Here is an 11662-nt window from a genome sequence, read left to right on the forward strand (position 1 = left end):
TATTAGGCACCATAATTTACTTGACTTGTAATTTACTTTTCCATGTGTGTCATGTGTGATAGTCTCCACCAGGTTGTAAATTCCATTCATACAGGGACCAGCTCTATCACAGCCCTGGTTTTGCACATACCGGTGGGGATATACGTTAATACTACCACTGATGTGATATAATCCATATGAATAAATACTAGTGAATGAATAGAGATCAGATCTCTACTTTTTCACCCTTAAAACATGAGGAGTGCTGGGGCACAAAGAATGCATGCTATTTAATAGAGGGCAAAGCAACCTATGTTATTGAAACAAAACATCAAGGAGTTCCAGAACAGTTATTGGTGACTTCCTATTTCCCTTACTGGAGATTCCTGGTTCTATGTTGTCGTGGTTGGCTTTTCTCAATCTTCTATTTTCCCTTTGCTCTTCTCCCCTCATCTACACTCTTATCTTTTCCATGTCTCCTCTTTTTCCTTTGGCCCCATTAATGGCTTTCTGGGCTAGAAAGTTACCACCCTGTGCTCTATAACCATGTTGCTCTGACCAGCAGCCCTGGAGTCACCTGCAAACTATTGGCGATGCAGAATCTCCTTAACCAACATCCATCCCACCTCAATCCTCAGGTGGTCCACATGCACGTTAAAATCTGGGAACCGCTGCCCTAAAATGCAAGCACACGTGCACATGCACCCAGGACAAGCCTTGCACCAACCACCTCACTGGTCAAATGATGCCTATGAGGGATCGGCACTGGATCCTACTGCACCTTTTGCTTCTCTCGCACTGCACCTGCCTCTTTCTGGTGTTTGTGTCTTCTGTTCCTCACTAGCACCTCCTCAGAAAAGCTAGGAATGGCCAATCAAGTAGGAGTCATTTCAAAACTATTCTTTTTAGCAAGTTGGGTTTAAAAAGTTTAGTAAGGAAGGAAATATAAAGCACATTCTTAGGAGGATTTTTGATGATTTGAGTGCAACCCAGATGTCAGCTGCAGTTGCCCTATCACGTGAGGCTTGGGTTAAATTAGCTCAAGCTGACTCTGCAATGTCCCGCAGGACGTCAAATGCACTCCTTCAAGACTATCACACGTTCCCGGGATGGGGGGTCCTTCTTGGGGCCATGCTGGCCTCCAACCTTGTGTTTTCTGGGCTCATGGCCCCCCTCATCTCCTGCCACCAGCTTCCTCTCTGTACTCCTCGCCGTGTTGGGCATTGAAAGTCTGCTCTCTCCTAGATCTCTTCTCTCCCCAGCAGCATGTGTGTAAGGCGTCGATGTACAGGAGCTTTAACCAAGGGGATGTGGGTGACACACCCCAAGTAATATAAAATGGCCACTGGACATTTTTGTCCTTAGAGTCCTTCACCAGGGCTCCACTCTACAGATCCAGGTTCCCTCCTTGCTGCCCTGCTCATCCTCCTCCTTCTCTACCTTCCTCCCTTCATCTCTGCTCTTCCCTCCCCCCCAAATTCCTGCTCCATTTCTTATGCATGACAGCTTGGCAGTTTTCTTTTGTTTTGCAGTCACTTTCTAACCCATACCCTCACTTTTTCAAATTATATTCCAGAACAAAGTTCATTCCCTGCAAAGTGCTCAAGTTACAGCTGCATAAGTTATAATTTTGTCATTCCACTCTATGAGGAATAGGTCAAGGGCATTAGGTGGTTTGTGGTGGGGTTAGCCTTTGCTCTGGAGATGGGGGCTTTTTGGGCTCACGGCATGAAGAAGTTCCAGAAATTGGAGCGGTTGGATGAGAGGGGAGAAGACTCATTAAAAAAAAAAATGACTCAGTAAAGAATTACAAAGAGAACTTTCTTCTTCTTGACTTTCTCATCCCCAACTAAACACATTGAACTGATTCTCCTCTACTGTCAATGAACACATCAACTTACCAGAATTAAATGTAATTGCCTCTTTTTCTTCATCCTGGCTCTTGTAGCTCATCCACCACAGTCCACAGCTCTTGAAATCTACATACCACCGTAGTACGTGGGACTTTGCACAAATTCCTTAACCATTTTGAACCTGAGGATATGCAACTATAAAATGGGGATATGCTATCTAACAGGGTGTTAAATGCATCTTTCCCAGGCCACTGGGCATTTTGGCTGAGACCCCAGAGCTGGAGACAATAGGTGTTAAGCAGCAACATATTCTAGAGAGGGGAGTCCAACCACCCATGCAGGAGTTGCTAACCAAGGGCATGAGTCCTACAGTGCGGCATCTTCCTCTTGCCTCCATGTAACCTGAGACCAGGAAATTGATTTGAATGAAACCAGAGAGGATAGATCTTTTTTCCCCTTCCTACTTACACAGAGAGGGAAAGGGGGTTCCCTTCTCATGCCAAGTAAGGAGATGCTGTGGGCACTAGTGAAGAGCAACGTATTAAAGTTTGGGGGAGCAAACGGCTTGTGTTGTCTGACTCTTGCCAGAAAAACCTAAGGTAAGAGTCTGATTAGAGCTTCCTCTCTGGCCATGGAAGGAACAGTGTGAGCTTCTAGCTTTCAGTGGAGCCAGGATACTGGCTTTCCCAAGATCAGCCTTGAGTCACCTCAAAGGAACCTGCCCAGGAGGACTCACTGTGTCACCATGCCCATTCTGAATAGCAGGGTGAGATGGCTCCAATGGAAAGAAGCTTGAATGTGTCTTCAAATGCTGAAGATGAGTGAGTGTCACATGGAAGGTGGACTCACTGTGCCAATACTAAGAAGAGCAGTGTCTCTAGACACCCCACTGAGATGCCCAAGGAGGAAGAGAGCGAGCATGTGGGCCATGCATGGAGCCAACCCCAGACACATCACCAATAGAAGGCATTGTCCTTTTCTTCTATTCATTCCTTGGTCTCTGGGGAGACCAAAATAGAAAGAAAAGAAACTATCATGTCACCCTTCCCTCTACAGGGAATGCAGAATCTCATCACCTGCAACCCACCACACTGCAAGATCCTCCCTCCAACCTATGAGTGCTATTCCTGGGCATGCAGCAAGATCATATTTCCCAACAGCCCTTGAGGTGAAGCTGGCTTCCAATGCCCAACTTCTGGGCAATGGGATATAGGTGAGAATGATAGGGGGACATTTCCAGGCCTTGCCATAAAGTTCCCTCACTATTCTCCCTCTCCTCCCAGGGTGGTCATGGAAGACACAGGTTGAAGATGGCAGAGCCACAAGATGGAAGGAGCCTGGATCTCTGAGTCACTACTCAGAAGTGAACTGCCCTACCCACTGTGGACATAGGTGCCAACGTTTTATTATGCTCAAGTACCAAAATTTCAGAGACTTTTGTTTTGATTTTTTTGTTTAATTATTACAGCATGGCTTAGCCTGCCCTAATTATGCCTGGAGCAGGCCTGATCTGGCAGTGCTAGTAAGGGGAGAGGCTTCAAATAAAATTAGATACTAATGATTTTGTACTATGCTGGAAAATAATGCTTGATCCTGCAAGGTGCATTATTTTATATTTAAAGTTTTTGTAATAATTATAGAATCACAAGAAGTTGTAAAGAGTACAGAGAGGTCTCAGGTTGTCTTCACCTGGTTCCCCCAGTGGTTCCATCTTACATAACTATAGTATAATCTCAAAATCAGGAAACTGACATTGGTGCATGGTGTTTGTATAGTTCTGCCTCATTTTATCACATATTCAAATTCATATTAATATCAGCTATCAGGAAAATCAAGATACAGAACCATTCCATGACCACCTGGGGCTGCACCTGTGTAATCCTACCACCACCCTCAGCACCACCCTCTCCCAACATCCCTAACCCCTGATAACCACTAACTGGTTCTCCATTTCTATAACTGTGTCATTCTGAGACAGCTGTAGAAATAGAATCATACATCTTAACCTACTGAGATGAGCTTTTTAAAAATCCACATAATGTCCTTGAGATCCATCCACATTAAATGTATCAAAAGGCCTTTTTTTTTTTTTTTTTTTTATTGTAGAGTAGCATTTCGTGGTGTGGACATACCACATCTTGCTTAGCCATCGCTGCAAGACATTTTGGTCATTTCCACTGTTGGAACAAAGAGAGTTAAGGAAAGAAAGCCACCATGAACAACCATACCCAGGTTCTCTGTGGACATGCTTCATTTTTCTGAGATAAATGCCCAGGAATGTGATTGCTGAGTTGCACAGTAAGTCTATGTCCACTTTTTTGTTTGTTGTTCTTGTTTTTGTTTGGTTTGGTTTTTTTTTAAGAAACTGCCAAACTATTTTCCTGAGTGACTTGCAGCATAAATTCCCACCATTTATGAGCGATACAGATTCTTCACATCTTTGCCGGCATGTCATGGCCTCACTTAGTTGTTCCAGTAAGTGTGTAGTAAGATCTCATTATGATCTTAATTTTCACTTCCCTGATGGCTAGTGAAGGTGAATATCTTTTCCTGGTCTCATTTGTCCTTTCCTCATGTATCTTCTTTGATAAAATATTCTTTCATGCGGTTTCCCCATTTTATAAAATCTGCCTTTTTTAATTGTTGAGTTTTGAGAGTTCTTTACATATTCTAAACATGAGTCCATTTTCAGCTTTGTTTTTTGGCAAATATTTTCTCCCAGTCTGTAGTTTGTCTGTCCTCTAATTTATCAATTTTTTTCTTTTACAGAGCACGCTTTAATGTCATGTCTAAAAACTCTTCCCCATGCCCTAGATCTCAAAGATTTCCTCCTATATTGTTTTCTAAAAGTTATATAATTTGGGGGATCCCTGGATGGCTCAGCGGTTTGGCGCCTGCCTTTGGCCCAGGGCACAATCCTGGAGTCCCGGGATCGAGTCCCGCGTCAGGCTCCCGGCATGGAGCCTGCTTCTACCTCCTCTTGTGTCTCTGCCTCTCTCTATATATATGTCTATCATGAATAAATAAATAAATCTTTTTTAAAAAGCTGTATAATTTTACATTTTACATTAAAGCATATGATGCATTGTGCGATCATTCTTATATGCAGTGTGAAGTTTGGGTCAGTTCATGTTTTGCTTGGATGTCTAGTTACTCCAGCACCATTTGTTGAAAATGGTCTCCTTCCAGTGAATTGTTTTTGCACCCTTGTCAAGAATCCATGGGTTGTGCTTGTGTGGGGCTATTTCCAAGTTGACTTTTTTGTCCCATTGATCGAGTTGCCTATCCTTCTGGACAAGTATTGCATAGTCTTGATTGACGGATTTTTTTATATGTAAAAATGACTATCGCAGACTATGAAACTACCGAATTTTCTCATCCAGGAGGAAGGAAAGTCATCTAACAGGGCTTGGAGAGAGTGGTACAAAAAGTAAATTTTCTTCCTGTTAAAATCTCACCAAGTCCATCCAGTGGTTTGATAGAGACAATTACAATATCTGCTTCTTGGAGGGTTGGCTGTGTGTGTGTGTGTGTGTGTGTGTGTTGTACATATTTAATACATCATGTTTGAGAAGCATTTACTATTGTGCCTGGTACATCATTTAAGTCCTCCATTTTAGTTTGTCATTAATATTCAACATTATTATCACCATCATCCATGCTTTTCTCTGAACCCCTTCTAGTGGGGTTACAGAGAGGGGCTAGCACATCTAATTCTCAAACACATCTCTCAGCTATACTTAGATATTAAACATTGCTTTCAGGATAAAAAACAACAACAACCACAACTTTGCTTAGCATCTGTTAGCCTTCCTCACCCACCTTGAAGAAAAGGGAAATTTATCCAGAAGTAATAGATCCAAAGATGGCAGAGGTGAACCAGGCCCTCATGGCTACCCACCTGCTTTGTGCTTTTTCAGGTAAGAAGAGCAACCTGTGCTCCTGGACACTGTGCCCTGGGGCCTGGCCTCCTGATTCGGTGCATGGCTTGCTTGTTCAAGCGGACCCATGGCAGCCCAGGCTGAGGGCTATCAGGGAAAGTAGGGGACAGAAGGGAAGTCATGTTTTTCAAGTCCTGCTCAAAGCTCTCTCCACCCTCTAGCACAGATATCTCAAGGACCTAAGCTGGGTATCCTTGAAACAGCCAAACCCACCAAGGCCTGGCTTAGATCTCCCAGCTGAGGACAGGCCTGGGAGACCACACCAATCAATGGGTTAATAAGGATTTCCAGGACCAGGGTACTGAGGGTTGCAGCAGCTGGGATGAGGAGAGGGAGAATCATTATTTTTAATTTCAGCGAGTCAATGTGTTAATAAAGAGGTTGGAGGAGATGTGAGGATGGTGGTGGTTGGGGGGTTGGGAGGGGGCAAGAGCAAAGCCCATCACTTTCTAAATGTTTGCCTGCAAGGGCAGCCTGATCTTTGAAATCAGAGTGGAGAATTCTTCAAGTCTGGTAATAGCAAACACTCTTCATCATGCCCTTCAGTGGCTGCTGACTGCAGACAGCTTTTTTCCCCTTCAACAATAGAAGAGATGGGAAAGAAAAGGCAAGCTTTTGGCCTCGGGGTTTTTTTTTTTTTTTTTTTTTTTTTTTTTTAAACCACCGCTCTTTCCGCTCCAACCTACATCTAAGAGGGAGGGAAACTATCTTTTGTTATCACTCAATCTCCCTTAAATTTAAGAACAGCTGGGGATATTTTTCATGATTCATTAAATTCACATCATTCCAAAGAAATCTTCCTGCCGATTTATCTTTGGCTCGGCAGTCGGGGCTCCAGGAGTGTGCAGTTTCCTGAATGCCGTCAACCTGGGTCCACTGTTTTGGGCTGAGTCTGTGATCTTTCATGCTGGAATATCTTTTTTTTTGAGGGTGAAAGAGAGCAGGAAAGGAATCAGGGTATTGAAATGAATCTTTCCAGGCAATTTTTCCCTTTCTGGAGATAAAGAGAAAGTCGTATGGCTGTCACAGCTAAAGACTAAACCCCAGCTAATGTCCTCAGCAGGGAAGAATAATTAGTAAATTCTCTAATTAGAGTCCTGTTTACATTTCTCTTTTCATAGAGGCTAATCCTTGTGTTTAAAGAAGATATTCTGCCTTGATTAAAACCATTGGCTTTAATCGGAGTCACAGCAGAATCCATGGTAAATGCAAACATGCTTGAGTTCCGTAAGTATTGTCATTCATTCACCGAAGGCTGCCTATAGACCGAGCACTAAATACAAATATGACACGATCTCCACCCCTGTGGGCCAGGGCAAGCATAACAAACAGGTTTCATCCTCCAGGCCAGCGGCAATCCTTTGGAGAAGGTTTTCTAGAGCATTCTGAGACCATTTCCTGGTGCACGGGAAAGGAGAGCTTTCCTGGATGATTGGCATCCATCGGGAGGGCAGGAAGGTGGGGTGTACTAAAGAGAAAGGCACCCACACCCTCCCCAGGTTGTTTGTCCTACACCCAGGGAGTACCAGCACTGCATGAAGGGCTTTTGAATGCTCTCCTGTGATCCTCACACAGCCCACAGATACAAAGCTGAGCATGATTTAGATGTGGTTGGTGAAGCCCTGGGACAGCCCACGGCTTTCTGAGCCCTGGCCTTTCCTTCTTATCTATATTCAGGTGGCATCGGGGCCAGCCTTAGTTCGCCTGTTTACATGTGGATACCTGTAATTGCAAAGTCTTTACTATCCTAAGCCTTTGTGCTATATGGGCAGCACAGCCCAGAGATGATCAACTCAGGTTCCAGAATCAGTCGTCTGGGTTACACGCTGGTTCTGCCATTTGTAGCTGAGTAACATTGGGTGAATTACCTAACCTCTCTGTGCCATGGTTGTGTTAACTGTGAAGTGGAGAGAGAGTACCTACTTATATAGGATTGTTAGGACTAGTAAAAGAATTCCCAAGGCGCCTGGCTCCTAGTAAGGACCACTCTGTGATCCCCGATGATGCTGAGGGACCACACCCGGCCAGACTCCTTAGCTGCACAGTCACACTCTCCCCTTTCCCTCCCTCTTTTGGTTTGTCCTCTCCGATAGAATGCTGTGCAAGAAGAGAGAAAAAGAAAGGACACCAAAAAATGTATTCTTCTCTTTGGAGTTAAAGAGAGGCCCACATCCTGAGAGATTCGCTGAGGACTCTTCTATAAATATCGAGTGTAACCGCATCTGCCTCTTCTGGAACTGGGAACAGTAAGCTTGTATTTCAACAAGCTTTCCAGGAATTTGATAGTGGTGATACATTAACCGATAAATAAGAAGCCACGGGCACAGCCACTGTCCCTGAAGAAGCATAAAATTAAAAGCTTAAGGAATTATGGAAAATTATTATTTCACTAATGTTAATGGGGAGGGTGGAGGGGAGCCATCCTGTCCCCTCCACATTGTATGTGCTTTTTCCAGCTGATGACCAATGAGGGCTTCATTTGCGACTTCCTTCCATGTGAAGACCTCTGGAGGGGCCCGGAGGAATAGTCAAAACATTTATCAGACTTGGCTTCTGCCCCCAAAAAGCCTGACCAGGGGAGCTTCTTCTAGTATATCCATCAAAAGGAGTAAACCACTTGCAGAGCCAAGTGTTACCATGGGGCCTTTGACTGCCCCACAGTAGAGAGTGAAGAGGGGCCTGGGGCTGGGGGGCAGGGAAGTTGAGGACGACAGTTGGTTTTGAGAGAAAGGTCAGGTAGGCAAGTCACTTGAACTGAGGTCTAAGTGAAAAGGAAGGAAATGGGACCAACAGGTAACCTATAAGAGACAGAGTCCTCTCAAATACTTTTATCTCATCTGGTCCCCAGCCAGTGTTCTGGGTTGATACTAACTTACCAGTTTTATAACAAGGAAATGGACACCAAGAGCCCAGAGGTCAAAAACTGCTGAGACTTGAACCCAGTTATGGCAAGCACTTCCCGCTTGATCATGCTGTGTCTCTGGAAGCACAGAAGTTGAGAGCATCAGAAATACAAGGTCTCAGAGATAAAAAGACAGAGCCTCTGGGGAAAAGCTATCGGGGAGGGAGGAGGGTGGATAGAGAATCTCTCAGACAGGAAAGTGCCAGGTAGAAAATACCCTTTGTAAGAAAGAGAAGGCAAAGAGGGGCAAGATATTAGGGTTTTTTAGTTGATTTTTTGTTTTATTTCTGGATATGTGTTAATTTTTACCTATATCTTGTAAGGCCCTATAATAAGGACTTAATTTTTAAAAATTGCACAGTGGAAGTTATCATTTGGAAACCTTTTATTGCTTGTCTTATGTATATGGGCTCAATATACAGGCAATTCTCCATAATGAGAGATAAACCGACAACTTCATTTTCAGCCTTGAGTTACATCGTCTGCTCCATCTTTTGTTGTTATTGTTTGTTTGGTGTTTGGTTTTTGATAGACAGAGAGTACACGACCAGAGGCAGGAGAGGGAGAGCAGCAGAGGGAGAGGGAGAAGGAGCAGGCTTTGCAAATGATTTTAAGCAGGCTCCATGCCCTGGTAGAGCCCAACTCAGGGGGCTGGATCTCCCGGCCCTGAGGTCATGACCTGAGCCAAAATCAAGAGTCAGAATCTTAACCCACTGAGCCATCCAGGCACCGCCCCACCCACCCCCACCCCCAGCCCAATTCTATCCAAAGTTTTCCATTAGAAATCAAAGCAATCAGTTTGGGCTTCTTTGTCCAAAAGATAAGCTGGAGGAGCAAAGAAGGGTGAAGCAAGAGTTTATTGTTAATTCACAAAATGAACCCCCAGAATCCCTGAATGAAACTCAGAGTACTGTAGCCAGAATCGGCTTCCTAAATGCAGGGTTCTTCATGTTATCTGCCTGTTTAAAATCCTTTCATAGTTTCCCATTTCTTTAAGGTTAAAAGCCCAAATTTCTGGGATCCCTGGGTGGTGCAGCGGTTTGGTGCCTGCCTTTGGCCCAGGGCGCGATCCTGGAGACCCGGGATCGAATCCCACGTCGGGCTCCCGGTGCATGGAGCCTGCTTCTCCCTCTGCCTATGTCTCTGCCTCTCTCTCTCTCTCTCTCTGTGTGTGTGACTATCATAAAATAAAAATTTAAAAAAAAATAAAAATAAAAAATAAAAGCCCAAATTTCTTAACTACGTGATACAGTGACGTGGGACTCTGGCTCTTCGAATAGACACAACTGTATCCGAATGCTAACTCTGCAGTTTACTAGCTGAGGTACTTGGAGCAAATTACTTAATCTCAGTTTCCTCCTCTATTAAATGGGTTAACAACTAAACCTATTTATGAGGTCCTTGTGAAGATGAGGTAATACAATGCCTGCAAGCCATTCCTTAGTTCTGTGGTCTAGTGGAATAGTCAACACGTTCATCTTTGATGACCATCAGTCATCTCAACCCTCTATCTATCTCTTCAAAGTAATCTCTTAGCACTCCCCCTCTCTGGCATTTCCTGGCATTTCCATCCACACTGAACTTCATTTTTTCTAAGACAGTTTTCTCTTTTACCTGGGCCTTTGCATATGCTGTTCCTTCTGTCTAGGATAGTCTAATTCCTCCTCTTCCCATGGCTGATCGCTAGTTATCTATCTTAGCAGAGACATCCCGACTTCCCCGACCCAAGTTGAAGTGGGTGCCCTTGAATGGTGTTCCCATGGCACCTCATACATCCCATGCCATAACACTTTGCACACGTGATTGTAGTTGACTATTTTTCTGTTCCAGTAGATGATTCATGCATGCTTCGTACGATGTCCCCAGCAGTTAGCCTGATGCCTGGCATATAATTGGTGCTTGCTAGATATTTGTAAATGAACAATTTGTCCACAGTGTCCTTGTAGGCTAGAGGTGATCCCAAATATACCCTCCTAAGAACCTGTGGTAATAGTGGGTGTTTGCTCAGCCCCTCATCCTGGTGACTTATGGTCCCAGGGACTCTGGTCTTTCTGTGGATCCACAACTCTTTAACCCCTCTCTCTGAGTTCACTGGGTCCCTGACAGAGCCCACAGAGCAATAAAGACAGTTTATCTTTGGAGGCCATACCCAAGACCAGCAGGACCCTTGTTTAAAAATTTTTATAAAGAATTTCAAGATGGCAGCAGTAGAGCATTAAGCCAAGTGTGGGGCCCTCCTCGGCACGGCATGCTGTGCTACTGCACAGGTCACATGCCCATGAGGTCACACAGCCTGGCCACACCTTTCTCCAGGACCCTGTGTCCAGAAGGATCTGACACATTCTTTCCCACTGGGACACTAGGAACTAGTGCTATCTAACACTATCTCCTCTGGGATCAAATTACCTTTAAGGATTACCAACTGGGGTAACAAGCTTAAAGCTAAGAAATGAATTAGTAATGGAATTGCTGCCCCCCCTGGTAGAGATAATTTTGTGTGGGGCTTAGAGGGGCAGGCAAGAACCTTGCATTCCATTATTTTGCTAAGACTTCATCATGTATTAGTCTTTTCTTTGAATTTATACACGTGCACACATAGCACACACACATATCCTGAAATGAGAATAATTATTTCTAACCTCCTTATATCCATCAGTAAAATGAACACTGAAATATTAATTTGGGGGATTCAAATAGATGTTCTGATGCTTCATCTTAGTAAAGAGGTTAGGAAACTTCCATCAGAAAACTATATGTCAACAAGAGAGACGAGAGACTCTAAACTGCAAATGGTAGACTGTTGCAACAGATAATTTATAATAATAGAATGCCAGGTGGTTTCAGAATACACTGTGTCTGAGTGGTTCTCAACCCTGCCTGCTTATCAGAATCACTTTGGGAGGCTTCTAAAGCACTTTGAGGCGTGGGCTTCATATCAACTAAATCAAAATTTCCAAAAGTATAGCTGGGGCACCAGTAGTTAGTAA

At 44.0% G+C, this 11662-nt stretch overlaps 1 long non-coding RNA gene across 1 annotated transcript; it reads left to right on the forward strand.

The window, feature by feature from the left end:
- The first annotated feature begins 2347 nt into the window (after positions 1–2347).
- Positions 2348–9218, forward strand: LOC102151644. Its single transcript, XR_005361610.1, has 5 exons — positions 2348–3224; positions 3939–4130; positions 5597–5752; positions 6895–7000; positions 7867–9218. It is a non-coding gene; the product is annotated as an uncharacterized LOC102151644 (long non-coding RNA).
- The last annotated feature ends 2444 nt before the right edge of the window (positions 9219–11662 follow it).

Source organism: Canis lupus, chromosome 7 (genome assembly GCF_011100685.1).
Source record: "Canis lupus familiaris isolate Mischka breed German Shepherd chromosome 7, alternate assembly UU_Cfam_GSD_1.0, whole genome shotgun sequence".
Lineage (NCBI taxonomy): Eukaryota > Metazoa > Chordata > Mammalia > Carnivora > Canidae > Canis > Canis lupus.